The sequence below is a fragment of the Neofelis nebulosa genome, chromosome 5, assembly GCF_028018385.1.
Source record: "Neofelis nebulosa isolate mNeoNeb1 chromosome 5, mNeoNeb1.pri, whole genome shotgun sequence".
NCBI lineage: Eukaryota > Metazoa > Chordata > Mammalia > Carnivora > Felidae > Neofelis > Neofelis nebulosa.
The window spans coordinates 3,723,131-3,751,105 of NC_080786.1; the positions used below are offsets into that span (position 1 = coordinate 3,723,131).

Genomic DNA, 27,975 nt, shown 5'->3' on the forward strand with positions numbered 1-27,975 from the left:
TGGTGACTGGATTGACTTTAATCCATTTGTTCTCACTGTGACTGGCACCAGCCTCTCCCAGAGGTAGATTCAGCTTTGATGGTGTCAGTGGATATAATTTTGGGGAAAGTTCCTTCGAAAAGAGAATGCAACATTCTGAATAAAATACTAGGTAAGAAATTAAGCCTTTGTTTCGAATCAGATAATAAAGCATGGAACATATATGCTGAGAAGTCGACAAATACCACACACATTCTAAGTACAAAATAGTCTTGTTGTTAATTAACCTCCTCTGTGATGTTTTCCCATGTATTTTGGCTGCATATTCTCTGAGTGTTTGATTGCCTCTTCATAAAGGAATTGCTTCTGTAAAGAGATCAGAACGATAATTCGGTACTTTCTCTAGTATGGTTGATTAAAATCTGTTGCTAACAGTAGGAGCAGATATAGAAGTTTAGGGGAGTTTTCTTCCACTTCACAGCTCATTATAGGTAGCCTCATGTTTGATAAGTGTTGTCAAAACAACGGTATCGAATCTCTTCCATATACATGTATCGTTAGATGGCAGAGCATTTCACGTTTTCTCAGGAATTAGCTTGAATATCTTCTGAAATGAAGACACAGGTAGCCAGTCTGTTGCCAATATCCTCATTTTCAAGGCACATAACGCTTTCATATTATCTGCGCTGAAGTCAACATTCACATCAAATCAGCATGAACTTTGATTTTTCTCGATGCCTTTTTAATGTTTCATACCTCTCCATTAAAGAGCCTTTCCTCGGGGCGCCTGGGTGGCTCAGGCTGTCGAGCGTCCCACTTTGGCTCAGGTCACCATCTCACCGCTCCTGGGTCCGAGCCCCGCGTCGGGCTAGGGGCTGACGGCTCAGAGCCCGGAGCCTGCTTCGGATTCTGTCTCCCTCTCTCTCTGCCCCTCCCCCACTCATGCTCTGTCTCTCTCTCTCTCTCTCTCTCAAAACGGAATAAACATTAAAAGATGTTCTTTAATGTAAAAAATTAAAAAAATAAACAGCTTTCTCAAGCCAGGCTCTATCCATTCTATTTGAAAAGGGAGATTTTCCTCTTAATGAACTGCTACCTGTATGTGATCTAATCACTTTAAGAGGGTCTCTTTCACTTCTCTGCATGAAAATGTGTACGATTTCATTGCTTTGGTGGCTTTACTTTATCATTCGTCTTAATCTGAATCTTCTCCCTGTTATCAATTAAAATGATAAAAGTCTCACTCCTGGATCCCACTCAAGGTCTGCAATTTACCAGTTTTTTTTTTTTAATTGGAATATTCACCTTTCCATAATGTAGTTAAAAGAGGGTAATTCCAAATAAGCTTCTTTTGAAAGGGATCCCAACAATACCCGATGCTACTCAAACAACATCCAACATGTGGCAAAGTATGAAAAAGACAATGATCTTAACCAATTCAATTAAAATATCTCCCTTTTGATATTTTCAAAAACCTGTGAACACACGTGTGACCCAATCACTAAAGTTCCTATCAGCGCCTTGAAAAGGATATTGTGCAAGCAAGCGGTCTGGAAGCATTAATTCTTTTTTTTTTTTAATTTTTTTTAATGTTTATTTATTTTTGACAGAGAGAGACAGAGCATGAGCAGGGGAGGGGCAGAGAGAGAGGGAGACACAGAATCCGAAACAGGCTCCAGGCTCCGAGCTGTCAGCACAGAGCCCGACGCAGGGCTCGACCTCACGGACCGCGAGATCATGACCTGAGCCGAAGTCGGCCACCCAACCGACTGAGCCACCCAGGCGCCCCTAATTTTTTTTAATGTTTATTTGTTTTTGACAAAGAGAGACAGAGCATGAGCAGGGGAGGGGCAGAGAGAGAGGGAGACACAGAATCCAAAGCAGGCTCCAGGCTCCGAGCCGTCAGCACAGAGCCCGATGCGGGGCTCGAACCCACCAGCTATGAGATCATGACCTGGGCTGAAGTCGGACGTTCAACCGACTGAGCCACCCAGGCACCCCTGGAAACATTAATTCTTTATCATCATCACATGTCATCTGCCTCAGGGGGTGCCTGGTTGAGCATCTGACTCTCGATCTAGGCTCAGGTCATGATCTCATGGTTTACGGGTTTGAGCCCTGCCTCTGGCTCTGTGCTGACAACACAGAGTCTCCTTGGGATTCTCTATCTCTCCCTTTCTCTGCCCTTCCCTCTCTGTCTCTCAAAATAAAATAAATAAAGCTTAAAAAAAACCCACCTGCCTCGGGTTCCTCCCCTTTTGTGTGATGTGACCTTTCAGTCTGGGGTAGAGAAGACCGAGGTCAGTTGGGCTTAGGCAAACTTAAGAAAATTCACTTATCTTAGCAAAAATGCATCAAAAAGTGTGTGTGTGTGCTCAGCTGGCCTGGGTGGCTCTGTCGGTTAGGCGTCCAACTTCAGCTCAGGCCATGATCTCATGGTTGTGAATTTGATCCCCGTGTCGTCTCTGTGACGAGAGCTCAGGGCCTGGAGCCTGCTTCGGAGTCTCTCTCTCTCACTCTCTCTCTCCTTCTCTCTCCCCCTCTCCCTCTCATGCTCTGTCTCTCTCAAAAACTAATAAACTTAAAAAAAAAGAGCGCGTGTGTGACAGACAAGCATGTAAGTGAATGCATCATTAGGCAGAGTATGAATTTATAAGAGTAAGTTTACCAAGGATTGAACAAACACAAAAGTCCGAGTGCAAAAACGGGCAACTGCCTCTAAGAGAACCAGAGCTCATGCGCGTGCACTCAAGGTATTTTGTGAAAGTCTTAAGACGTGACTGGGAGAATTTGAGAGTAAGTGTGGGTGTGCGCAAAGGGTGGACAAAGCATAAGAATTTGCATTAATAGGGTGCGGATGGATAACAGAGTCTGAATGGGGCAGAGTGTTGTTTTGAAATGGATCGTGATCAGGTAAAACAGTGGTAAGCAAAGTAAAGGGACAAATAAACAAAACGCCCACCCCCCCTTTCAGGTCGGCTGCATGTCACCATGACAACCGACAAGCCATAAAAACCAGCCAGGACGTTCTGGGAAGAAACGGAAAGGGCAGACTGCTAATGCAAACATCATCTGCCATTTGCATATGTATTTCATTGGATTGGACACTGTCTTTTCGTCTTTCGCGATCCTTTCTTTTCACGTCCCTTATTTTATAATCCAGGAAAACGTCATCGTTTTAGATTAACACAGCCACTCTCAATATTTTGTCGCCGAGGGTATTTTGCATGGGTGGAGAAGACATAAGTCTTCCAGATCCATCAGAAGAAAGTTGCAGGTAAGGTGTTCCAAGATACAATAGAGTATTTGTTATCACTACATAGGTGATAATAAAAGGCCAGAAGACAGAAGTTGGACACACTGAGTAACGTACCACGATTCTAGACTCTGCGTCCCTATAAAATTCTTATTAAAGTTCTCAGAATCAGTTTCTGCTGCATACAACCAAAGTCCAACCATAGGTGCTTAAAGCAGATGCACATTTGTTTCACTGTGACGTGAAATAAATTCAGGTGCGAGCAGCGCAGGGCTAGCTTCGAAGCGTTAGTCAGGGACCCGGGCTTTCCAGCTCTTTTTTGCCATCCTTAGGTTGCCTATGGCAGATCAGAAATGGCACAAACTCTTCACACTTCCACTGGGAGATGAGGGCTATGTCCCCTCTCCTTGCGTCTGGGCAGAATAAGTGACTACTTTGAGTAATAGAAGACGGCAGTGATACTATGCCAATTTCCAGACCCATGCCTCAAGGTACTGTCAGTTTCCACTTCCTCCTTCTTGAAACACTTGCTCTTAGAGCCCCGAGCTGTCATGTAGCAAGTCCAGCTACCCTGTTGGAGAGATCACCCAGGCAGGCTCTGAGAACTACAGGGAGAAGGCAAGGGGCCCTGGGTGGGTGTCACCTCTCGGCCATTTTCATCATAGTGCCAGAAATGAGAGTAAGCTGTCACGCTTCTGGCAAGTTAGTCCTGCTGCCCAGCTAATTCTCAAGGAGAGAACTCAAATAATGCTCTACGGAACAGGAAAATCATCTGATCCACGGAATTGAAATACACAAGGATATGTTTGTTTTTTAAGCCACTAACTTTGAGGCTATTTCACAGTGTATCAGTAGATACATCAGTCGGTAATGTATCAACAGATACTGTTAGTCTCACCTTATGGTGCAAGATGAACTTAAGCCAGCTTATCATGTTTCAGAAAGGCATTCGACAGAAAGGAAAAAAAAAGACAAAGAAGTACGTAGTCCTTGTTTGGGAGACTTCTCAGAATAACACTTGTTTTTAAAGATAGTTGGCCAAGACCTGGTCGCATTATCTGCAGGAAGGACCGGATGGTGCAGTCTTTTGGTTGGGCACATCGCCAAACTAAACAGATTCAGTTGTTTTACCAAAGAAGAGGAACTGATGTTGGGTTAGACACCTAGAATCTGTAATACATCCCTCAACTCTCTCTTTAATATAATTCGTATTTTTTTCTCATTAATTTTTTGATAATTTATTTTTAGGCGAATTCACTGCAAGCAAAATGGAGGAAAAGGTACAGAGATTTCCCATACGGTCCCCGCCACCACATGCCCAGCCTCCCCCATTATGACATCCCTCACCAGAGTGGCATCTTTGTTACGATTGACGAACCTACAGAGACACATTATAGTCACTCAGAGTCCCTCGTTTACTTTATGATTCACTCTTGGTGGTGTGCATTCTGTGGGTTTGGACAAATGTATAACGAATGTATCCATCATCGTGGCATTATGCAGAGTATTTTCACTATTCTAAAATCTATGTTCTACCTATTCCTCTTCCAAGCCCACATTGATCTCCAATTGGAGGTCTTTTTACTATCTCTATAGTTGTTTTCCTCTTCAAGAATGTCATATAGGTAGACTCATACAGTAAGTAGTCTTTCCGCATAGTAATATGCATTTAAAGTTCCACCATATCTCTTCATGGCATATTTGTTTAGTGCTGAATAATATTCCATCGTGTGAATATACCACTGTGTTTTTATCCATTCACCTACAGAAAGATTGTTTCCAAGTCTGGGCAACTGTGAATAAGCTGCTATTACAACCTCTGCGGGTTTTTCAGTGGACGTAAGATTTCAGCTACTTTGGGTAAATACCAAGGAACACGGTTGCTACGTCGTGACATCGTGTGATAAGATGAAAAACCACTAGACTGTCTTCCAAAGTGGCTGTGCCATTTTGCACTCCTACCAGCAGTATGTGAAAGCCCCTGTTGATTTACATCCTCATCCACATTTGGTGTTGTCAGAGTTTTGAATTTCGGCCATTCTAATAGGTGTGTGCTGATATCTTATTATTTTAATTGCCTTTCCATGATGACCTATGATGGGGAGAATCTTTCCATATACTTATTTCCCATCTCTCTATATTTTTTGATGATGTGTCTTTGACCCATTTTTTTAATGAGTTGCTTTCTTGTTGAGTTTTAAGAGTTCTTATATATTTTGGATCATATATTTTGCATATAATAAAATAGGTCTTTGGAAATAATTTCTTCTAGTCTGAGGTTGTCTTTTCATTCTGTTGGTGTTGTTTTTCACAGAATAGAAGCCTTGGGGGTTCTTAAAATTTGAATGAATTCTTGGTGGTTCAGTCAGTTAAGTGTGTGACTCTTGATTTAGGCTCAGGTCATGATCTCAGGGTCATGGGATCAAGCCCCATATTGGGCTCCATGCTGAGTGTGGAACTTGCTCAGGATTCTCCCTCTCCCTCTTTCTCTGCCCCTCCCCCCCTCAAGTTCTTTGTCCTCAAATTCTTGATTAAACAAAGGGGTTTTATACGTCTGCCACATTCCCAAGAACTCCCTTTCTTAAATGTCTGTTAGTGGTCTTATGTTTCAGACCTGAATTCAACCATTATTCCCTCTATGAAGAATTTCTTATTCTCCCCTTTGGATCCTAATAATGCTGAAGGTTCCCTCTCTGTGCTCTCCTTATATGCTCATCAGACTTCTACCCTGAATTGCTGCTAAACAAAATTGCTTGTTCAATGTTCCACTGTTATGAACTGGAAACTATAAGCGTGCATTGTTGTGTGTCTATAACATTTCGCATGGATCCTAATACGTGGATATTTGATACACATTTCTTTACCAAAAGAAAGAGTGAAAGACCTTACAACTAGTTTAGGTGGCCTTTAGGAGGGTTCCACACCCTGCAAGCATATACAGAGGAATTTAGGGAGAGAGAAGTCTGCTTTAACAAGCCGTAGAGTAGACATTTCTTTACATCATTTCCCCACAGCTTAAGCTTCTGCATAACAGTTTATTTCCTTTTGGAATCTAGACGTACCCATTATCTCTTCAAAACAGCTCCCAATTACTGTCCTATGTAATACTACTACTTTAAAAAATGTTTGCAATTAAAAAAAAATTTTTTTTACATGTATTTATTTTTGAGAGACACAGAGAGACAGAGCATGAGCAGGGGAGGGGCAGAGAGAGAGAGAGAGAGGGAGACACAGAATCCGAAGCAGGCTCCAGGCTCCGAGCTGTCAGCCCAGAGCCCGACGCGGGGCTCAAAGCCATGAACCGCGAGATCATGACCTGAGCCGAAGCTGGACGCTTAACCGACTGAGCCCCCCGGGCGCCCCCAAATTTTCGCAATTAAATCGGACCACTTGTGTGAAGAGCTGGATCCCAGTGCCATCTTTTTCACTGTGTGGTTTGGGAACATCGCCACCATTCAAAAATGTGTTGGGCTTCTGTTATATGGACAAATGGGGTTCATAGGGGGGTGGAATACAAGCTACAGTGTACGAGAATCTCACAGTTCACTGGGGAAACAGACGAGGAATAACTGAAGCTAATGTTATTTGGGCTGATTTGGTCAAGGGCAGTCAAGACTATATTAAAACGCAGCAGTGGTATCCCGGACCTTGATGGAAGGCAAGGGAAAGCTTCCAGGAGAGGTGACGGCAGAAGTGGTGAAGGAATAGGGCGCATCCCCACGAGAACCGAGTCTGGGGGAGAGTTTCCCCTTTCTGCAATAAAGGCAGAACGTTTTCTGTTTGGGGTTTCAGGGATGATCAAACTGCCTCTGAGGGAGCAAACACAGCAAGCCATTACCTCCCTGCACTTTTTATAGTTCAATCTGAACCCAAAAGACAAGATTATCTCACGCCGTACACTGGAAGTGTTTACAAATAGCAGCATGCTTTGTGACTCAAAACACAGCGTTTGTATTTTACAAATGGCTGCTAAAGGGGCGCCTGGGTGGCTCGGTCAGGTCAGTGATGGATTCTTGATTTTGGTCTCAGATCATGATCCCATGGTTTGTGCGTTTGAGCCCCACACTGGGCTCTGCACTGTGGGTGCAGAGCCTGCTTGGGCTTCTCTCTCTCCCTCTCTCTCTCTCTGCACCTCCCCCACTCACTTTCTCTGTCTCTGTCTCAAAATAAATAAATAGCATTTTTTTAAAAATGGCTGCCAAATGTGGTCCTATATTACCTTTTAAAATTCCACAATTAAATGCTTGATCATGTACCTTAATTACAAAGGGAAATTGCAGGAGACTGTTATTAAATAGAAATGGCACATTAGTTACCTGTAATGAAAAAACTCAACAGACTGGATAATAGGACTTCATCGGGTTGAGAAAACAGTAGGTAGATGGGGCCAGCATTTTGAATCGCGACACATAATAAACTTTTCCGTGGGTCTGTCTCGAAAATATTTTTTGTGCTGTTTGCTCCTGAAGCGTTCTAACTTCGTCCTCCCTTTGACTTTGAATCTGGTGGTGGTTTTCAGAAATTAGCTTTTATGTGATCAAACTGCTCGTTTTTGATTCTGGATTCAAAGCTTTTGTAATTATGTTCAGAGCACTGTAAGAAAAAAAAAAGCATAAGTGCATCTTTAATGTATGGAGATGGGGATATCAGCAGTCAAGTGAAACTCTGCAGCATAGGAGAGAGGGCACAGGAGGTCAGTGGAACCGTTGGAAAGAATAGAAATTAGATCCTGTCAAAAAGGGGTGAAAGAATGGGACTCATCCTAAGAAAAGAGCTGCCAAAGAGGAATTTAATAATGTATCCTTTTATTTGTGGAGGCAGAATATTAGACACTTATAAGAATGGAGCCAATATGAAACCTGGCAATGCCTACCACCTACTTACCCACCTACCAACTCACGAGGAATCCAATTACTGACTTTTTAAAGTGTGTGTATTGCACACACAGCACTTGCTGGGAATTAGTAGGAATAAACAGCAGTTCATATTATATTTACAAATGTTCAAGACGGAGAAGAAAGAGACATGTGCAAGGTGATATAAGTAAGGCTATGAGTTTTCTCGACCTCCAAAAATAAAAAGAACTGCAGAATTAAGAACTCTTCCAATTATGTTCTTAGGGTGTGAAAATCCACGCGTGTCTCAGAGAAGACATTTCGGAAAAAAACGCGTATTTCACATTCAACGCGCTTTTGAGATTTCTAAAAAATGTACCTTTTTGGAATCAGCCCCTTGGCATGTGCTCATTACCAAGGAAAATAAAACAGTTATATGACTAATTAGACTTCACCGTTATCGGTTCGGGAAAAGCCTGACAACCCACCCTTGTTATCATAAACTAATGATGCCTCCCCACGTTACATGAAATAATCAGCAGTGGTTCGTTGCAGCCACGTCGTCTTGCACCATAAATGTCAAGAGATTAAAGGTGAAAGCTTTAGCTTTCACATTTTTTTGTAGATGGATTCTTAAAAGTTCACTGTGGTGGGATTATTTTAGGTGACAGTGACAGTTTCTTCATGACGCCAAAATGTCTACCAGCAAAGTCTAAAAACTGGTCAAAAACTTCTATTTGTTCTTATCTGTATTCATGTCAAATACTCTGTTTTATTGATTGAGGGTTGGTTGGGTTTTTTTGTTTGTTTTGTTTTGTTTTTTGTTTTGTTTGTTTTGTTTTGTCTAAAGACCTGTTGGAATCACTGAACTTTTTGAATGATTTTTTTTTTTTTTACTGCAATAGTCCCCCGACAGGTTCAGCCCGTGTTTAGAGTTCTAGAGACAAAAAGGCAATCTTTGTGTTTCTCAAACAGTTTATGGTGAATGAGTTTTGTGTACAACACGGTGCCCTAATAGCTCAGCGTATGTACTTTGCAGGCACACAAATACCGTTCTTTTATTTATTTCTTTTAATTTTTAATTTTTTTTTTTTTTTTACAGATACAATTCTCTTAAGCTGGCCACAGCTTTCAGAAAGTCTGCTGGGAACAAACTTGTTTCACTTTGTTCAGTTCAGCGCCTCCAAAGTTTTGGGGTTTGGGGTAATCTCTCAGTGTGTAACATCATCTAGAAAAGGTGTTCCCTGAAACAAACTATGGGAAAAGCTGTTACATATATTTTTTTAAGTTTATTTATTTGGGTGGGGGGGTGGCGGGTGGAAGGGCGGAGAGAGAAGGAGAGAGAGAATCCCAACATAGGGCTCAGTTCCATGAACCGTAATATCATGACCTCAGCCCAGATCAAGAGTTGGCTGCTTAACCAACTGAGCCCAGGAAAAGCTGTTTTAGATTACCGTATGGAATATTTGTGACACACTGAACTATGCATGAAAATTCTGAACATTTCATTGGAACATTTCTATAATAATGACTTGAGTCTCTTGTAGCCTTGTCACCAATTTAAGACTTTTACAGGCACAGAAACCCTTTCCCTGTTCTAACTCCCTAATTACTCCTTCCAGAATTCAGTAAGAAATTAGAAAGCATAGGTAGGCAGGATGAGTTTGAGGCCTCTAGGAGTTTTTGTCAGCTAGAAAAAGAGTGTTGTATGGTAGGAAAAGACAGAATTCAGTAGGCAGAGAGGGAAAGATTAGGACCTGAGGTCCCTGGGTGAGGAAAAACACAGATTTTGGAACAATGCTGGGAGTGGCTGACCGCAACAGACACCCTCAGGTGTAAGGTTCCTGCTAAGAATGAAAGGACCCAGGGGGGCTTGGGTGGCTCAGTAGGTTGGGCGTCTGACTTCAGCTCATGATCTCACGGTTCGTGGGTTCGAGCCCTGTGTCAGGCTCTGTGCAGACAGCTTAGAGTCTGGAGACTGCTTTGGATCCTGTGTCTCCCTCTCTCTCTGACCCTCCCCCGTTCATGCTCTGTCTCTCTCTGTCTCAAAAATAAATAAACGCTAAAGAAAAAAATTTTAAAAAAGAATGAAAGGACCCAACTACTCACCCTCAGGTTTCCCACAGGAATTTGACAAAAGACCCGACTAGAAATAAGCAGACCATAAAACCTATGACCCACATGGAACAGTATGGCCGTAGACCTTTGGAAATGAGCCAGTCAGGAATGGACAACCCAGCACCTAGAGTTATCAAGTCAATAGGGGTAAAACCCGAGAAAGAACAAGGGGGAAGGGAAGGGAGGGCTGACCAGAACCTTATGAAACAAGGACCCTTACCTAATGTCGTGGGCCCTCACTTTCCAATGTCCCCTTTCTGTAAAGAGCGCTTTTAGACTGTTCTTTCTTTCTGATCTTCTGTCTATGCTAACAAATGTTTGCCTGCTGCTCATTTCACGCCCACCTCTTTGTTCTTCGAAACAGCAAGACAACGAATCCCCAGGATGAAAGTGAAAAATCCTGCAACAGTTGGACTCAACTCTCTTTTGGAGCTTTAAATCCAACATCTCAAAGACCCAATTCTGTGACTGACAGATTAGTAACCTAAACGGAAATCCCATTTCCTATATGCTTTACGTCCTTTATTATTATTGCAATATTCAACTGTCTCAAAAAAATACTATAGGCTGAGGGAGACGGAGCGCACAAAATCAATGGTTAAAGTAACGATAGCAAGAGTAGAAAAGAGCAACATTTTTTGATCCTGCTAAGTGAATACTTTTTTCTAAATATATTACATATGATTATTTTGCCTAACCTTCATCATACCCTCTGTTGAGGCTGGATACCGATAATTTCCATTTACAGATGAGATCGAATCTCAAAGAATTTGTGTAAACTGCTCTCCAGTTTACCCCTGGAAGTGAAACCATTTGGATGCAAATCCAGGTCAGGCTAATTTCAGTTTCATTTCTTTTTCATGTTATTTTGCTGGTATTAGCACTGAAACAAACAATTTTAAGTTGATGAGGAGGAGGAAATGGAAGAAAATGGCATTTTCAAAGAATGAAAACACCAAAGACAACCTGCCCCCTAGGCACACCCATGAGTGACCGCTTCAGTAAGATGAAGTGCCTAGAAAATCTATTTTTTTAACTTTATTTTAACGTTTATTTATTTTTGAGAGAGACAGAGTGTGAGTGGGAGAGGGGCAGAGAGAGAGAGATGAAGAATCCGAAGCAGGGTCTAGGCTCTGAGCTGCCAGCACAGAGCCCGATGCCAAGCTTGAACCCATGAACCACTGAGATCATGACCTGAGCCCAAGTTGGCCACTTAACCGACTGAGCCACTGGGGCACCCCTAGAAAATCTATTTAAGTGAGGATATATTCTCAGAAAATAAAAAGTGCCAGTAAACATATTGATTTGTATTCAAGCAATCAGCTTACAAGAGCATGCTTTATTTAATTTGAATTTTTCATATTCACATTCTATTTAATTGTAAGACTATCTTCATGTTTGGGAAACTGCACTGCATAGGGAACAAGGGGTAAAAAAGGGTATCACAGCTTTTATTGGATTCTGGAAAAGTATGGACTCCTAATATGAGACTGAGCCCACACTGGAGGGGAGGGTTGTTGAGCTATAGAAATTCAAGTCTGATAAAGTGAAAACAATTTTACAAACCAAGAAATCAATTGTCCTTAGGCATTTAGTCTTTTTTTTTAAGTTTCGGTTCAAAGATAGTAATGCTGCCTTCATGTCGGAGACACTTAGAGTATGTTTTAGTGTTCTTTTAAAGACATGGCCTACACATTTCCTCTGAATAAGATTTTAAAAATTGTATCAGTCATAGTCCAACTTTCCAGAGCAAAAAAACCAAAAGGACGTTTATTCCAGGGATGGTAGGGACCCGGAAAACCAAATCAATTTCCCACTGAGACGTTATTCATGTTGCTAGGGAAGACATGATAATGGTCATAATGGAGTGTGATCAAAGGGTTAAAATAAATGAGAAGAATTTAAAAAAAAAAAAAGAAGAAGAAGAAGAAGACCCAGAGGGAAAAGAAAGCCACAAGAAAATAGGTCCACTAATGAATGAGGAAGGGCATGAAATTAATGATGGCTCTAAAACGGCTGAGTTATTGAACTCATTTTTTAAATCTGCCTTTAACAAGAGAAATGAAGCACAGAAATATAGACAATTAGGGAGTAATGAAGACATTGCAAAAATTGCTCTGGCCAACACGAAGATAAGGGAATTCCTTACTTGGCAGGCATTGAAAGGTCCACACCACCCTGAGTTATTCAGGGGGCTGGCCGGCATGTTTATGGACCCACACCTGTTTATGCTCAGAAAATGAAAGAATGTTAGCATGTTAGAGAATACGGAGAAAATGGACTCTTGAAAGGTATTGGAAACTTCTGCCTGGGAAGGTAACTATCAGTAAAGTATAGCATATGATACTCTTGAAAAATATTAAGAAGGGGAAATTGGCAGACGGCCTTCAAAAAGAATAAAGCAGGACATATGAATTCATAGCTTTGCCAGCACAAACCCACAGAAGAAACTGAAAGGAAAAATCAAAAAAGCAAAAGTCGAACATTAGGACGTTAGGATCACTTTTGATTTGGTGAGTCACCCAATTGTGCATGAAAAATTAATCAGAGTGACTCAAAGAAAAGCGATTTAATCATGGTTTTGGAAATAGGTCGAAGATCATCATGAGTGATGAAAACATACGGCAAATTGTATAAATGACTAATGGGGCTCCGTTTGGGCTAGTATTGGTTCTGTTTTGTTTAAAGGCTTTGTTATTTATGATTAGCAAAATGATTAATGAATTGTTTAAAGGGTTTTAAAATGGTGTTATTCTCTTCAAGTCAGGGGACATTTGCAAAACCCACAAAGAGGCAAAAAGATCAAAGGAGGACTGTAAATCTCTAAGTGGAAGCTATGCTAAACTATGTGGGGGGGTGGGGGTGGAGGGGGTTGAGAGCTCTCCAGAACTCAAGGGTCTTAGCGAGAGAATTATGCAGCCATCTACAGTTCAAATGAGGCAGAAGGCCAACACTTGTGGCAGCAGCAATGATGAAAGACATCCCTGTTTGTTTCCCCTTCATCTCCGCTGTGCTCAAAGTCCCTCAACGCTTGAAAGACTAGTGGGTGTCTTTTCTCATCCCATCGGTAAGAAGTATGGGAGAGGCACCTGGGTGGCTCAGCCAGTTCAGCGTCCAACTCTTGGTTTCGGCTCAGGTCATGATCTCATCGTTGGTGAGATTGAGCCCCACACCCGGCTCTGTGCTGACAGTGCGGAGCCTGCGTGGGATTCTCTCCCTCTCTCTCTCTCTCTCCCTCTGCCCCTCCCCTGCTCTCTCTCTGTCTCTCAAAATAAATAAACAAAAATTGGAGGAAAAAAAGCATAGGGAAATATTGCATCTTAGGAAATACAGGTTCATAGCAGTGCCATTTGAAAGAAAAATGGGCACAAAAGAAAGTGCCGATGAGCAAGTAAGCATTAAAAAATCAGCAGCTTTGAGAACCTTAGTGAGTTCTGGGTTCTGGGCCACTTTGCGGAAATTTAGAAGTGCCCAAGTTAAAGAGTGGGAAGATTAAGAAAAGGCGGACCGGAGGAGAAAACTTCTGATTGAGTTGGTGCAAATAAATACTGATTAACAGGAAAATATAAAAATCACAAGATTTGAAATGGGCCATAAGGAAAGAGTAAGCAGTGGTGATTTATCATTGCTGAGAAATAACTCTAGGCATCTAGTGAACACCTGCTGTCGCCTGGGAGAAGTAGGATGTGACGTCAGTGACTTAACCCAGAGAGTGGCCTGGGGGGCCTTGCCATGCCTCTTGTATTTCATTCATGAGATGGAAGGTAGGTATTCTGACTGCCCAGTTCAAGACATTTAAGTCTCTGCTATTGATGAGAAGTCACCCCTCCTCAAAGAAGATGCATTATGTATTTTCCTTCCTTTTTGTATCACCAAACCACTCCCGCGGTGTTGACGAGAGCTGTACCTTACCAAATACTTGTGATGTCTGAGACGCTGACCATTATCACCGCCACCCATGCCACCCCTCCAGGGCGGGCATTGTTATCGAAGTACCACGATAAGGAAAAGGACAGAACCTTTAAGAGCATTTCCAGTATCACATCGTGAGAAGGTGACGGGACTGGGCAGCAAACCCAAGTGACAGGCTCCAGACGCCCTGCTCTTTACTCCATCCACCGAGACTCCCTTCCAGGGCAGAATGTTCTGTTCCTCTCATTCTCTGTAAAATCTATGGCGTGGTGCTTTCTGACATGGGTCTCAATCCAATGGAGTTCTACCGTGTTCTTGGCAGAGTCAGTGATCTCAAGTGGAATAGCCCAAAAGGATTGTTGGTGATGAAGACACTCACTCCCCTGAAAGGTCTGTATATATCGGTCCAGAGGTCACAGCTCTGACCATGGCCTTTGACTACCTGCCCTTGATTCGAGGCATCCGTGGCAGTTCTATGAACTCAACCAGTGCCTGTAACTCCCACGGCAGTTTGGCGGTAATTGCTGTGCTCAACAGCTATGTTTTCCCAGAACAAAACTCAGCAAGAGAGAGGGGACTTTTTGCATTGTATCCCTTGCACGGCCATCTGTATACACACAACAATACACTGGCATTCATCTTGGTAGCCTGAGATTTCAAATTCTTCATTCAAGGTTTTGGGCGTTTGTGACAGACATCGAATTTACTCAGTACATTCGTTGAGGGAGATCTAGATGTCACTGGGTTCCTTTGAGGCTCAGTATCTTCCTGAGCATAGCTTCACGTGAGACTATAATGTCAATTAAGCAAACAGTTCATTCATTCATTCATTCATTCATTCACTCATTCGCTCATTCAGAGAATCATACTTCTCTGTGGGGAGCTCTGACACTGTTTCAGGCATGATATCCGTCTTGGGACTCAAAGACAAAAGCAACAGACTCTGGGCGTCCTCATTCTTCACTGGTGAATCTATTAAATTAAGACGCATTTCGCAAAGATTTACCGTTGTTTGTCAAAACACTAAAATTTACTCGTGACTTACCTATTATATAAAGTCAATTCAAGGTTTTCTTTTTCGTAAGGCAATTTTCACTCCCATGACTCTACTATGCTTTCCTAAATGGGGAAGTAACTGAGTTCCTAACATAGTATAAGAAATAGCTTATAATATTGAATATTCCCCCGGGAGTGCACTGCTTACCTGAACTCTGTGGTGAAAACGGAAACAAAATGAAGTTGAAAACGCTGGTTATTGGGAACAAAGATTCGTATTGTGTACGAATGACATCACAGCCAGAAATGGGATGGTATACAAAGCACTCAGAGAGCAAGGTGCAGTGGTCCACCATCAAGGACTCGGGATGACGAACCCTACCAGTGCAATAGCCTAGGGCAGGGAGCTGGACTGGGACGATGGATTTAAGCAGTGCGGCACAAAGGTTATGAGCAAGGCGCTGGAATGAACTGAGTGGGGGTGTCTGAGGGCGTTTTCAAATCATGCTAAACATATTTTGGACTGCATGACATAGTTACTGGCCAGCCTGCGTAAAACTGCAGAAAATTTCTAGAGGCCACTGTTTTCACCAGGCTTCGTTTCAAGTGTATTTATTTATCTAGAGAGAGAGAAAGAGAGAGCACGCGAGAGAGAGAGGGAGAGAGAGAGAATCCTAAGCAGGATCCGCGCTGTCAGCAGGGAGCCCGATGTAGGGCTCGAACTCACGAACGATGAGATCATGACTGGAGCCAAAATCAAGAGTCGGTCACGTAACCCACTGAGCTACCCTGGTGCCCCTGGTGCCCCATAAAGCTTTTCAAACCGCAATTATGAGCTAGGTCATCCAGGGCAAAGCGGCTTCTAGGTTCTCTGACAGTCAGTTCTCATTCTGAGGCAGGTAAGTCCCAGACTCTGAACTCGCTCCACGTCAAGGGACACTTGAGTCTAATCCACCATGATGCCCAATGCGAGGTTCCTCATTCACTGTCCCAAGTATAAACTCTCAAGCCTTCAGTCCTCCACCACACCTCGACCCAAACCATTCCGGGTGCTCTGCCCTACCCAAAGCCTTTGATGCCTTCTCCAACTCTCAGATAGTTTTCTGTGTCCTTGAGGCTTCTGCTCCTCTACTAGAAAATTCTCATAGGTTCTTAACCCCTTATCTGAGTGTATTTGCATTAACTGAAATACGGCTTTTACCCAGTACACCTTCTCGTGCTGCACTTCTCCCCTATCTTACAGAAGCCTGGACAATTTGTCACGGGTCAGATTTGCAAGCTACAAAGGGGAGACTTCTGGATTTTTAAACAGTTTACATTTAGCCCAGGTCAGATCAGGGAGGCCAATAGGACCAACCTTTTTAAGAAAGCCTATGTAGGCAGAGAGAATCTAGAAATTAGGAAATCAGATAGTCTGTAAAAGCAATAAAAGTTACCAGATTTGAATCCTAACTGTTAGTCATTAATTCTCTTCCATTCTAGGATCTCATGACCTCAGTATAAAGTTCATACTTAAGGAGGTTTGTTTGGGGAGGCAAAGAGAAGCATGAACTATTCATATTAATACGCTGTAAAATCTGCTGTAAATGAAGTATAAATACATGTTACATGAACACACGGACACACACACACACACACACACACACACAAAAGGTTAGTAAAAGACCAGTTTGCTTCCAAAGAGGTCCATTTTGAACACTGAGTCCTCATAGTATTAGGTTTCGTGCTATAGCCATAGTGAATTCCCACCAGCTCCCCAATGTGTCAAAATCTGTGTTATTCCTTCTCTTCTGTCTGAAACGTCCTTTTCCATTCAACACCTTTACTTGCTTGGCTGAGTCCTACTCACTTTGTAGATTACAGCTAAGATGTTACTTGTTTCTGGAAACCTGACTTGATTCACCAAGTGAAGATTAGTTGCCTCTAATATGAACTCACCTACAATTCATATTTTCTTTTTCCTTAATCCATGCCATGCTATCCCGCCATTATTTGTTTCATGATCCTTGATTTCCAACACCCGGATCAATGCTTGGCATCATCAGTGTTCAATAAATATGTGCTGAATGACTACATTAGTTGATCGAATAAAAGATACAATGGATGAATGGATAAAATCAGTAAATTGATGTATATATATATATATTTTTTTTTTTCTGGCTTCTGAGTGTGAGTCATACCAGAGAAAGTTATTGTGTATGAGAAGAATGGAGTCAAAAGGACTCAGTATCTGACCAAGGGAAACATACAAAAGTCATACCGTATCTATTTTTTTACCATTCATTTATCAAATACTGACTAAATCCCGGGCTGTTATCTCAAAAGTAACCCTTTTTGAAAACTGATTCAAACATGTTTTCGATGCTTATTATTTATGTGACAAAGTATCCCTGCTACTTTGCTCCAATAATTTGTTGTTTTTCATGCTTGTTAGAAGCAAATGACCAGCTTAAACCATTGAAAAATCACGCTAGCTTTATATATAGCACATACGTTAAAAGCTTGATGATATTTTTTTTCTCTTTTCTTTCAGAGGAATTTTAAAGCACGGGAATAATTGTCAACCTAGGCCCAATGTGCACTTTTCATGAAAAATTAACTGTGTCTGCAGATTCAAAATAAGTGATGGCAAATGAATAAGGAAATTAGTTCTGTTCTGTCTATGTGCAGGTCTCATTGGTAGTATGAAGGTCAGCATTCAGTTCAGCTCCAGCCCTGGGATTGGAGGAGAGCTCCGTCGATACACTGGATGCTATGGAAGCTCCACCAGATGCTAAGAATTACTTCAAGAGTTGAAATCTTGTTTAACTCAAGAATTTTTGTTTTTTTAATCAAGGGGAAACTAGGCACATGCAAAGAGCAATACTTCCTGTAAATCAGAGTGGAGCTTCCGGATATCTATTCATATAGAGTAAATTGTCTTGAAGACAGAGGAAGGTTTGCAGGTGGAAATAGGATCTCTGAGCATACCAGATTCCATTCCTTATGAATTCCGTGCCTTGGGGGCACCAGTGCCATCATTCTCCCTGAGTTGGGAATCGGTTCGCCACCTGGCCACAAATGACTCACTGATAATGCTTGCCATGCTTACCAAGGTGTGGAAGCAAGAAGTTTTTCATCCAAAGAAGCATGTAAATCTCTCTGGGAATTTGTGTAGTGCTTTGATCAGTGCGGAGACAGAACAAAAGTGGAGAAAAAGCCTGCACATCAACTTATTAATAAGGGTGTTAATAAGGGTGATATATACAGGCTAAGCTACATTTGGATTGCTTATAAATGAGGTGAGTTTCCCCATTCCAAGCACAACCAACTTGCAGCTTCTGTTTCCAGGTTATATTCCAGTAAGACCCCTCTGACACTAGGTTGGATTGCAGATCCTAAACCTTGACTTGTCTTTGGCTTCTTGCACAAGAAACAGTTTATGTTAGCTCCACTAGGGGCCATGCTTATTTTTAGCAGCTCTTCTGAGTTTCTAGAATAACATGTAGATCTCATGTGGCTGAAAAAAATTTCCCGGATGCCATGATGTCTGACAGTACAATGTAATTAGTTATGTTCTAGCATGTTTATAGTCTTTGCTAAAAGAGTGGAACTAAGATGAAACTAAAATACTCTATGTAATATTTCATAATCCCCCCCCCCATCGCCATAACAACACATAGCCAAGCAGCTGGGTCATTAGTAGCATATTGAGAAACTCAGCCTTCCTTTGTGAACTGCTTTATATTCAATTTGTAGATGTTGGCCTTTCAAGGTCTCATACTCTTTCCCTTGAGAGGTTTTGGCAGCTCAGATCAGGATGCACCAACTTAAGATTTGGCAAAATGTTCCAGAGGGAACTAGATGTTACCAATATTTTTGACATTATGCATATCCCTGCCCTTGCTTCTATACAGGCTCAGTAGACCTGGAAAAGAAATTAAACAAATTAATCTTTTATACTATCTGAAAAGCTGAATGAGTGGAGAGTGAGGGTTCTACCTAGGGAAAAAGCAATCCAGACAAGAGAGATCAAGGACGCGTGAATCTTAAGACAGCATACAGAATCTTTGACCAACAGCACAGAGATGTATCTTGCAAGAAAGGAGAGAGAAAAAGGAAGAGTCGAAGTGGAAGCTCGACCACAGAGGGACACATATGTCTTTGTGAGGATTTTGGCTGCTGTTCTGTGCAACATAAGAAGCTATTGAAACTTTCTGGTTTTTAATTGACCTGAAACTCACTTCACTTAAAATTAAACATTTCATTTTTTAAATTCACTTTTCATTGAAGGATAATGAAGGTACCGTGCTGTATTAGTTCCAGGTGTACAATACAATGATTCAACATTTCTACATATTGCTCAGTGCTCATTATGATAAGCATACTCTTAAGCCATTTATCTATTTTAGCGGGAACAATTCCCTGACATTTAGGACATTATAGTGTTGTGCAACCACCGCCTCTATCTGGTTCCAAAACATTTTCATCAGTCCAAACCAAGACCCTGAAAATACTAAGCAATTACTCCGCATGCCCTCAGCCCCTGGTAACCCCAATCCAATTTCTGCCCTATGGATTTAACTATTCTGGATATTTCATATACATAAAGTCTTCCTGTGACCTTTGTGACTTACTTAGCTTATTGTTTTTGAGGGTCTGTTGGAGAATTTGTCAGCACTTCATTTCTTTCTATGGATGAACAATATTACAAAGGAATATACAACGTTTAGTTTATTCATTCATGTATGGATGGGATTTCGATTGTTTCCACCTTTTGGCTATTGTGAATAATGCTTCCATGAACACATTCATCTACAATTTTTGCTTGAACACCTGTTTTCAATTATTTTGGATATATACCTAGAAGCAGAGTTGCCCAGTTGCATGATAACTGTATGTTCAACTTTTTTTTTAACATGAAATTTATTGTCACATTGGTTTCCATACAACACCCACTGCTCATCCCAACAGGTGCCCTCCTCAATGTCCGTCACCCACTTTCCCCTCCTTCCCACCCCCCATCAACCCTCAGTTTATTCTCAGTTTTTAAGAGTCTCTGATGGTTTGCTTCCCTCCCTTTCTAACTTTTTTTTCCCCTTCCCCTTCCCCATGGTCTTCTGTTAAGTTTCTCAGGATCCACATAAGAGTGAAAAGATATGCTACCTGTCTTTCTCTGTATGACTTATTTCACTTAGCATATGCATGTTCAACTTTTTAAGGAACCAAAACCTGTTTTCAGTGAGGGGTTCTTGGTCAGAGAAAGGACTTGATATAATCTGTGATTTAAAAGATTATTCTCAATGCCATGAGGAGAATGGCTTTCAGAGGATCAAGGCAGAAACCATGACACAATTCAAGACTTAGCTGTAACCACCTGCCTTAGGCAGGTAAGAGGCACATAAGCAATGGAGAATAGAGAGAAGTGCTCCAATCTGGGGAATTAGGAAAGAGCTCACAGATTTGTTGATGGTTTGGACATAAGGGAAAGAAAGGTGGGAAGGATGTTTGTGAAATATCTGACTTGAGGAATTACAAGATTGAAATGGCCAATGACTTCTAAAAAGGAAACTGTGGAGTACTAGCTTTAAGGGATAGAACCAAGGGTTTGGTGTTGCATATCTTAAATTAACCAGATCTCTTCAACATCTTTATCAGAAACCTATCACTATGTAACAAACCACTACAAAACTTTGTGTGGGGGGGAGTGGGGGTGGTGGTTAGGAATCTTTGTGTTAGCAACTGAGTCTGAGCTCAGTTGAGTAGTTCCACAGGCTTCCCATGGGGTCACTTGTGGTTGCAACAGGTTGCTGGATTAATTGGGGGCTGGTTGACCTAGGATCCTTCAGATGGGATGGATCATTCTCCTCCTCAGATGGGATGGGTCACCTTGCCCTCCAACAGACCATCCTAGGCTTTTTTATGTGGAAATTTCAGGGAAAGAAGAGACAGTGTGGAAACTGAAGTTCCTTTGAGTTCTTGGCTTGCAACTTCCATAAGGTCACTTTCAGTGCATGCAACTGGTCAATGAAGTCACAGTTTCAACCAAGATTCATTGGGGCAAAGAAGATCCAACCTCTTGATGGGGCCATCAGGATCACCTTCCAAAGAGGTATACAAAGCCAGAGTAGAGTCAGTGGCTTTTTAAAAATGGCCTAATCTATCACACCATCGAAGTTGAGATATTGAAAACATAATCAGTTCTGGGTTCCCAAAGTTCAGGAGGGGAGGCTGGGCTAATGAATGAATGGAGATTGATGAAGAAGAGAATCTTTCCAAATGCTGAGCCCCGAGGTTGTCCGAAAGTTTAAAACACCATGAAATAAGGAGGAGACTGAAAAGTGGATCAGCAAGGTAAGAGTAAACCAAGTGAGAGTTGTATCCAGGAAGTTAAATTTGGCATAGAAATACACCAAAAATGACTATGCATTTGTTGTTTATGCAGCGCATAGTGGCTTTTCTGACAGTTAAATATCTTTGAAATTACCTGACCAACATAGTGACTGCTTTCTCTCTAGCCCTAGGCTAAGAGAGGGACAGTGGTTTATGTGAATACCAAAATTCTTCCTGTACTAAGCTCATTAAAAGATCTGAACTTCCATTAATATCCAGGGAAAGTAGGCCAGAAATTGTCTGCAATGCTAATGGGAGCTATGAATTTGAATTTTCATTGAAGTAATAAGGCCATGTGTTTCTAAACAGTGGTAAAACTCCGTGGTGAGGGCAATTGAAAGACATTCACTTTATAACCATGTTGAAAAGCATAATATTTATTAAACATCATCCTATACATAAAATCGTTCTAGGTCCTCCCAATTATGCAAAGTTGAAGGAAGCACTTGATCTTGTTATTCAATGGCTTGCCATTTAAATAAGGCTCCATAGATGAGACAATAAAGTCTATAAATTGCTAATGAGAAGAGTGATCATAGTCACACAGAGACATATCTATGCAAATCATGGAAAGATAAACTTAGCAATAGAGTATAGAAGAGAAGAACCAGGGAAAAAAAGAGAGAGAAAGAGAAAGCAAGTAAGCATTAGGGGGCGAGAGCAAAATCCCTACCAATTTGTAGTGTCTATAAACACATCTCTTAGTCTAATAAAAGGACCAGTTGCCATTTATGGTTTTTTACAATTTTTGGAGCACCATTCTAAGTACAACCATACCAATTCATATATTGGTTCCTCATAGCAACCCATAAGGTACAAGACATTGTTTTGTGCCTACACCACATCGATTGGCCCACTTGTGTTTCGTGCCCTTGGGCAGCATTGCCCACAAAAGCCTGCTTCCGTGGCTCTCTGTTTTCCTGCCCCTCAGACTACTTCTGAAGCCTGAGACCCACCCAGCAGGTATGCAGACACAGGTTGGGACAGTCCTCAACGAATGGGGGACAGGAGTCAGTGGATAAATACCTCGGCTTTCCTCCTTTTGGAGGGATCATTTTGAGATGCGTTCTATGTAGTTTCTCACACGATCCCTAGAGCGATTGGGCTTTAGTTGTCTACACAGAAACTAGCTTAGCAATGCATCTTCCCTTACCTTTTCTTCCCTTATTGTTTCATTGACCTACCTTCCTCACTCTGCTTTCTGTATTAACTATACCCCAGTCCATGTGTCAGTCACTGTTTGTGGAGAACCCAAATTAAGGCAGGAAGAAATTGTTCCGCACTTTAACAGATATGAAAAGGAAGTCCCAAACATTTACGAACTTGATCAAAATCATCTGGATCTCTGAGAATCAAGGTTTTCATTATTTATTTTTTACAGATAATAAAATATTTATAGACGGCACTGTGAAATTCTATGATTCCAAATGATAATATCTTATGCATAAAATAAGGAAGACATATTTCCTTGATATGAAATGAAGGCCTAGAACATTGAGAAAACCTCCCTCCTATTCTCAAAATAAATTATTAAAGGAATATTCTCATAGTTCAAGCCCTGAATGTTTTATTCTGATAGACAATGCATTGAAAGACCCCATTTTTAGGATTTTTGAAAGGTTTTTCTTTGTGATCTCTAACTTTTGGTTAAGATCCTTCCTCCTGGATTCACAAGGACTTAGATGACAATTGTAGCCTGCATTTACATACTATTTTAGTGTTTAACGTGCTTGCACCTATGTTATTTCCCTTAACTGTTGCAACAACATTATGAGGTACATAAAATCATTTCACAGATGAGGAAACTTCACTGCAGCAATTGAATCTCGCCCCCACTCATGTACATGGCATATGGCAGAACCAGGTAATGAATCCACATCTTCCTATAACCCGAGGCAGGGCTTTGTATCCTGTAGCATAGCCGTTTATGAAGTCTTTGCAGCCACTGCTGAGGAAAACAGTCAAGAATAAACTCTCTGGGTGGGCCAAGTGGAAAGGAGGTGGTTTAGGAGCGTTTATAAAGAGTTTCCCGTGACTTGGCGTCTTTTAGTCTCTGCCTTTCCAAAGTCCATTCAGATGCATGGAGAAATTGGGTTCCAGTAGAAGGTACAGAAAAGAAACACAGTATGGTAGTACCAGGTACTCAAGTTCTAGACCCTGACTCAAGTGTTAGGCAATTATTCAACTCCACTGGAAGTTCCTACCACTCAACACGTCTTCAGTCTCTTCGCCCTCAGTTTCTTAATCTTGAGAGTGATACTGACAATGCTGTCTCAAACAAGTGCGTCAGTGAACTTAACCTGAAACCAACAGAGCCAATTCGTAAATGGCTGTGGTCATCTTTTGCTGATTTCAAGCTTCTGGTTCTCCACACACGTGAAAAGGAGATAGCAAGAATCCGTGTCCGATTACTTCACATGGGCCCTTTCTTAAAAGGCAGGGAAATGACTTTCCAATTAATTTTTTCAATCTGAGCAGTTGTACAGAGCAAGATTTTCTATGGTCTTCACCTCTTTACCACCCCCCCCCCGAGGAGTGAAAAATCCTTTATATCTGTCTGCATGGCATTTCAAGTGCCATATTAACAAGCCAACAGCAACCCCCACTCTTTTACCTTATCTACGATATCCCCAGCTCTGTTCGAATCTGTTGATTCCAAGTCTTTTTTTTTTTCTCTGCAGGTTATTGATACTTTTCAAAACATTTTTTTTTGGTAAAATACACAGAATATTTGTCTTCTCAACTGTTTCTAAATTGGCAACTCAGTGGGGCGAAACACATTCACGTTGTTGTGCAACCATCACCACTGTTCATCTTCACAAACCCTTTGGCTCCGCAAAATCAATACTTTATACCGAGTAGACAGCAACTCCCCTTCTCCTCTCACACCAGCCCCAGACAACAACCATTCTACTTTCTGTCTCTGAATTTGACTACTCTAAATACCTCCTATAAGTGAGATCAGGCAATATTTTTCTTTTTGTGACTGGTTTATTTCACTTAGCAAAACGTCTTCTAGGTTTATCTACACTGACGCATGTATCAAAGTTTCTTCCATTTTTTAGGGCTAGATAATATTCTACTGTGTACCCATTCATCCACCGATGATGCTTGGATTGCCTCAACCTCTTGGCTATTGTCCACAGTGCTGCTCGGAACGTGGTTGTGTAAATATTTCTTCAAGATCCTACTTTCGGCTCTTCTGGATCGTAGAAGTGGAATCGCTACATCATTTGGTAGTTCTGTTTTAATTTTTTGAGAAAATTCCGTGCTATTTTTGAGATGCATCTTTTCTCATTCACACGGACAGTACACAAGAGGTGTGAGGTGATAGTTGATTGTGGTTGTAATTTGCAATTACCTAGTGATTGCTAATGTTGAGCATCTTTTCACATGTTTGTTGGCCATTTGTATATCATTTTTGGAGAAGTCTCCATGCAACTCCTTTGCCCATTTTTTAAAAATATGGAACACTTCATGCATTTATATGTTTGTCCTTGCACCAGAGCGTGCTAAGCTTTTCTGTGTCTTTCTAATTTTAGTAGATGTGATACCAAAGCGAAAGCCTAAGTTGTTGATTCTTGATTTGCATTTGTAGTGTTTCGTTAACACTTTCCTCTTCTCAACAAATCACCGTTCCCCACTATGCACCTACACTCAATACAGTTTTCCACAAAAATTAGAGGAGATTTGTATGCATTCTTAAACTTATTTCTTGTTCATATTCAAGTCAGTGGCTCTTTCCGTTGCTTGCTTACTGATGGTCTTTGAGTTTTATGTTTCTTTTGTTTTGTTCTGTGCTTGTTCATGTCACTAAGTTTAGGGAAGTGGAAAATTTTAAGGTCTGGCTTAATGATGCCACCTCAAACAGCCTGATGAAGGTAGAGATGACTAAGGAGCAATATTTCAACCTTGTGTCTAAACAGGACATTAATCTTGCCCTTTTTTTACAATTTTTAATCAGAAGTTCCTAATTTTCTCACCGTTGATGTAAAAATCATTTATGCTTGCAGCGCAACCAACATAAATCATTAGCACACAAAAGAATAGTAAGCAACCTTTAATCAATACACTTCTTTCTATGAGACACGGTGGAAATGAAAGAATACAATTTGTCATTGATCAGGAGTCTCGCCAACACGTATCCAGGGCCCCATGTCTTCCCAGTACTTACTTTGCTCCAACCAGGCTGGCCTTCTCTATGTTTTTCAGGCAAACCAAGGTCATTTCCTTCCCATGAACTTTGTGCATCTTGTTTCTTTTTATCATTTCGTCATTTCATTGAGATTTTAGCTCGATGCCACCTCTCTGGAGGCCTCCTGACACCTAACCTAACGGTGCTGTCTCCTGGACAGTCACTTTCTATCATTTTATCCACTTGGTTTTCTTCACAGCACAAATGACTTTCTGAAATTGCCTTATTAATTATTTACTGGCATGATGTTTATTTGCAGCCACCTTCCCTCATTTTAATATATGTTCCATGATGGCAGAGGTCTGTGTCCTTGGTTCAGTGCCTGAAACGGTGCCTGTGTAGTGGCAAATGTTTAATAAACATATGTCGAATGAATACCTGGTGACGATGTCGATCGGGGGTCAAAATTTTTTTCTGTAAAGGGCCAGATATTTTAGCTCTGCAGGCCATTTAGTCTCTGTTACAACTGCTCAAATCTGCTGCTGCAATGCAAAAGTAGCCATTAAATAATACCAATAAATAAATAAATAAATAAATAAATAAATAAATAATTAGCTTGACTAATATTGTGTTGCAGTAAAATTTTATTCACGGAAACAAGGAAGGGGCTAGACTTGGCCTGTGGATATACAGGACATGGATATATGGATATACGGATAGATACAGACTGCTGGAGGAGATCATCTCTTGTCAATTTTCATGTCGGGGCACACTTGGATGTTGAGTCATTCATTTTGGCTAATGTTTGCCCCCCCCCCCATTTGGTAATAACAAAAATCCAAAGATAAAGTTGAATTTACTTCTAAATTATAAGCAATAATTGAGATAAAGATAATATTCCGGATTTTCTCTGTAGCAGTGTGACCCTTGTTCAATCGGCAGCTTCAGTGGAAAGAGGACATTGGTATTAAAGATAACATGTTGATGGGAGGGATGGTTTGACATCATCGTTAGTATCCAGCAGGGGTTCTCGTACTTGAGTGTGATTCCAAACGAGCACCGATGGCCGGACTGCACCCACAGAGTTACTGGGCTAGTAAATCTGGGGTGGTGCCTGAGAGTTTCTGTTTCTTTCTCGCTCTGGGTGATGCTGAGGCAGATGGGGCAGAGGCTGGAAAGTGGAGAGGAGATGCGTGTCAAGATGTGACCGAGGTGACACAGCTGAGACATGGTCTGCATGATAGGAGGGGCTGTGGAAACAAGAAGCAAGACACAAATGAGAGGGAATTATCCAGAAGAGTAGCATACCCAGGGGTTAATTTATGGAAAAACTGAATTTCGGGGAAAAAGATGAGCTGGCCCTTGGGGGATGTATGAAACAAGAAGAGAGGAAAGCCTCAGAAATTCTAAATTATGTCTAACTACATTTTCTTCTTTAACAGAAGTACCAGACTCTAGTCATCTGCCTGCACTTGATGAAGCATGGCCCTTGATGATACACTTCCTGATATTACATTGGCTAAAATGAGCCAATCCCTTTGACAATGTATGGTTAACACCTGGTTTTATGAGTGTAGGCAAAGGATCCTGACACACGTGCAAAACAATGTGAAGGACGATGGTTCATGGTGGCAGTGTTTTCCCTCAGCTGCATCCCATTGACAGATATGGCAGGATGGACAGGTTGATGTTTCTCACATAGAACTGGAGGAAATGTGTTAAATGAGAGAATGTTTGTGACATGGTGTAGTAAAAAGTTAAACCTCATCTTGTCAGAATCAAAAACACACACACAAATAAATCTAGCTCTTTTCCTAAGAGAAACAAACAACAGATGCAGCTAAAAGATATCAATACCAAGATGGAATACACAAATGTAAATGTGTATATAATTTCATTAAGTATAAATGGACCAGTTTCCAATTAAAGGGAGAGAGCTTGAGACTGGCTTAAAACATTAAAATTAAAAGTTAAAAAAAGGCAAGACTGAACTGCATGCTGTCTATATGATAAGTTGAGAACAAAAGAATAGAAGAATATGGCATACACATTATAACAATAAGAAAAAATAATAGACAAAGTATTCTTTAAGATAAGGCTTATTAGCCAAAGTAAATATTCTATCATGATAAAAAGGGAAGTTTACCAGGAAGATATACTGATATTGAATGTGAATATACCTAATAAGAGAGCTTCAACATACATATAGCAAAAACTACCAGAATCAAAGCGAGAAATAGAAAAAAAAATCTACAATTGAACATATTTTCAATTAATGAGTCATTATAATCCATCAGTTATTGTTGGAATACCTAAACAAACAGTTCAGCAAGTACATAGTATATGTAACACATTCAGCTCGAATTAATCGA

General features: G+C 41.1%; 1 non-coding gene across 1 annotated transcript; it reads right to left on the bottom strand.

Moving 5' to 3' along the window:
- Positions 1-24,927: 24,927 nt before the first annotated feature.
- Positions 24,928-25,034, bottom strand: LOC131513296 (U6 spliceosomal RNA). The gene has a single exon (XR_009262516.1). It is a non-coding gene; the product is annotated as a U6 spliceosomal RNA (small nuclear RNA).
- Positions 25,035-27,975: the final 2,941 nt, after the last annotated feature.